Source organism: Salvelinus sp. IW2-2015, unplaced genomic scaffold (assembly GCF_002910315.2).
Source record: "Salvelinus sp. IW2-2015 unplaced genomic scaffold, ASM291031v2 Un_scaffold4750, whole genome shotgun sequence".
NCBI classification, from domain to species: domain Eukaryota; kingdom Metazoa; phylum Chordata; class Actinopteri; order Salmoniformes; family Salmonidae; genus Salvelinus; species Salvelinus sp. IW2-2015.
Window position 1 is genome coordinate 45,784 of NW_019946019.1, and position 2,876 is coordinate 48,659.

The 2,876-nt window shown below is 39.8% G+C and overlaps 1 long non-coding RNA gene across 1 annotated transcript; it reads right to left on the minus strand.

Annotated features, from left to right (window-relative positions):
* Positions 1-212: 212 nt before the first annotated feature.
* Positions 213-1,920, minus strand: LOC139026426 (uncharacterized). The gene is made up of 2 exons (XR_011478202.1): positions 1,742-1,920; positions 213-1,504 (listed from the first exon to the last, which is right to left on the minus strand). It is a non-coding gene; the product is annotated as an uncharacterized lncRNA (long non-coding RNA).
* Positions 1,921-2,876: the final 956 nt, after the last annotated feature.

A 2,876-nucleotide genomic window follows, 5' to 3' on the forward strand; every position in this document is an offset into this window, starting at 1 on the left:
TGGTCCATCAGAAACTACCCACTGGGCAAACCTTGTTATCTCAACGTGGATATTTGGGTAATATTTGGTTGAGACGTTGATCAATGAGATTACAACCTATAGTATATTCACCCATCTAAAAAGACAGCCAAAAATGTGTTGAATTTCCCATGTGTTATCCATACGCTTTCAACCATCTAAAAGCACAACCAAATTCCAGTGGAAAAACAATGTTTTATTTTTTTGTCACCCAAATGTCTATCACTGCGCTTTTAACTAATTGAAAGCACAGCAAAGTTCAACTGGGAATACAATGTCAGATATTTTGTTTATTCATAAAATGGATTAATGTGAATATCCATGTGCTTCAACTAATAGCAGAGACAAATGACCTGGATTACAGTTCAAATGTTGATATAATTCTAGCAAAGTGATGATATGAAGACACTACTTACCTATCTTCCCAGTGAGTTCCTCTGTAAACATGTAGAGTAGATGGAAGACAGTGAGAACATCATTAACATGAACACTAGAAGATGTAGTCTCTCTCTGGGACTCCTTGTCTCATATCAATGTTCCAACATCAGAAGGAACATCTTCAATGTGCTCAAAATAACCTTCTTACATGTTTTCCTACTTAAAGTCGGTAAATTAGAAATAATGACATTTTTGTGGTTCTAACAACGTTATCAGAATGATGGTCTGAAGACACTACTTACTATTCTGGGCTGAGAGGTTAGCTGTAAACATGTAGAGTAGATGGAAGACAGTGAGAACATCATTAACATGAACACTAGAAGATGTAGTCTCTCTCTGGGACTCCTTGGTCAGGATTCAATCCAATGTGCAGTATACCGCAGGGCACTTCACATCTGAGAATGCACTTTTTAAAGACATTTTCCACCGGCATTCACAGAGATCACATTCATGGTAAACACTGCACATGTCGACTCAAGCATAAAATACCTTTAAAAGTCTGTTACAGTGTGCTGTATTATAATGCGCCTTGAATTGAATCCCGGCCCTTGTCTCATAACACTGTTCTAACATCAGAAGGAACATCTAGGGCCAATCAGAAGTTGAAACAATGACAAAGCATGACCCCGCCACTGTTGTTTTGGTAACAAGCTGAGGGAGGGGCTGGAGAAATAATATCACTCTCATATTCATAGACAGAACTATGGATGCAAAGACTGACCATCCATGATACTGTATCAACATTATAGTTTTAAATATGTTTGGAGGCTGTACAGAGTTTGCTTACATTTACTTTGTTTACAAACATTGAGTTAAAACAAGGTTCTATTTGGGGTTCTGATGGGGTACAACAGTTAAACTAAGCTCTTTAATCATTTATAAGTTATATTCTTCAAGAATCAATGGGTACAAAATTATTTTAAAAGTCAAAAAACGGATTTAGCAACTACCGATTGTCCCTTTGTGCTCCAAAAAAAATGGTGGTTACATAAATTTAGCAAAGTGATGATCTGAAGACACGACTTACCCTTCTCCTCCCTGATTTCATCTGTAAACATGTAGAGTAGATGGAAGACAGTGAGAACATCAATAACATGAACACTAGTAGATGTAGTCTCTCTCTGGGACTCCTTGTCTCATATCAATGTTCCAACATCAGATAGAAGTCAGGGAACATTAATATGCACAACATGATGTGTTTTCTACTTCACTAGAAGTTACATCTATAGAAGAGACATTGGTTTATATAATGTTATCAAAGTGATGATCTGAAGACACTACTTACTATTCTGGGCCCAGAGGTCAACTGTAAACATGTAGAGTAGATGGAAGACAGTGAGAACATCATTAACATGAACACTAGAAGATGTAGTCTCTCTCTGGGATTCTTTGGTCGGGATTTAATCCAATATGCAGTATAACGCAGGGCACTTCACAGCTGACAATGCACTTTTTAAAGACATTTTCCACCTGCATTCACAGAGATCACATTCATGGTAAACACTGTCGACTCGTGTAAAAAACCTTTAAAAGTCTGTTATAGTGTGCTGTGTTATAATGCACCTTGAATTGAATCCCGGACCTTGTCTCATACCACTGTTCCAACATCAGAAGGAACATCTTAAATGTGCTCAGCAACAAAAAAGGAGTTTAAATGCTTCACATAATTCTAGCAAAGTAATGATCTGAAGACACTACTTACTCTTCTCCTTCCTGACGTCATCTGTAAACATGTAGAGTAGATGGAAGACAGTGAGAACATCATTAACATGGTACTATGGTGTGTTGATGCTGAGCTGTAGTCAATGAACAGCATTCTTATATAGGTATTATATATTGTCCAGATGGGACAGCGGCAGTGTGGCAGTGAGATGGCGATTGCGTAATCTGTGGACCTGTTGGGGCGGTAAGCAAATTGGAGTGGTGTCTAGGGTGTCAGGTTAAGGTGTCGGTGATATGATCCTGACTAGCCTCTCAAAGCACTTCATGATGACAGAAAGTGAGTGCTACGGGCGTTTATTCATTTAGAACAATTATCTTGCCTTCTTGGTACAGGAACAATGGTAGCCATCTTGAAGCATGTGAGGACAACAGACTGGATAGTGAGCGATTGAATATGTCTGTAAACACACCAGCCAGGCTGGTCTGCGAATGCCTCTGAGGACGCGGGCTAGGGATGCCGTCTGGCCTGCATCCTTGCGAGGGTTAACACGTTTAAATGTTTCACTCACGTCAGCCACTGAGAAGGAGAGGGGGGGGTGCAGTCTTTGTTAGCGAGCCGCGACGGTGGCACCTGTATTATCCTCAAAGCGGGCAAAGAAGGTGTTTAGTTTGTCTGGAAGCGTGACCCTCAGAATCAGTTGACGTGGCCTGTTTTTGTTTTGTAGTCTGTGATTTCCTGTGGACCCTGTAACATGTTA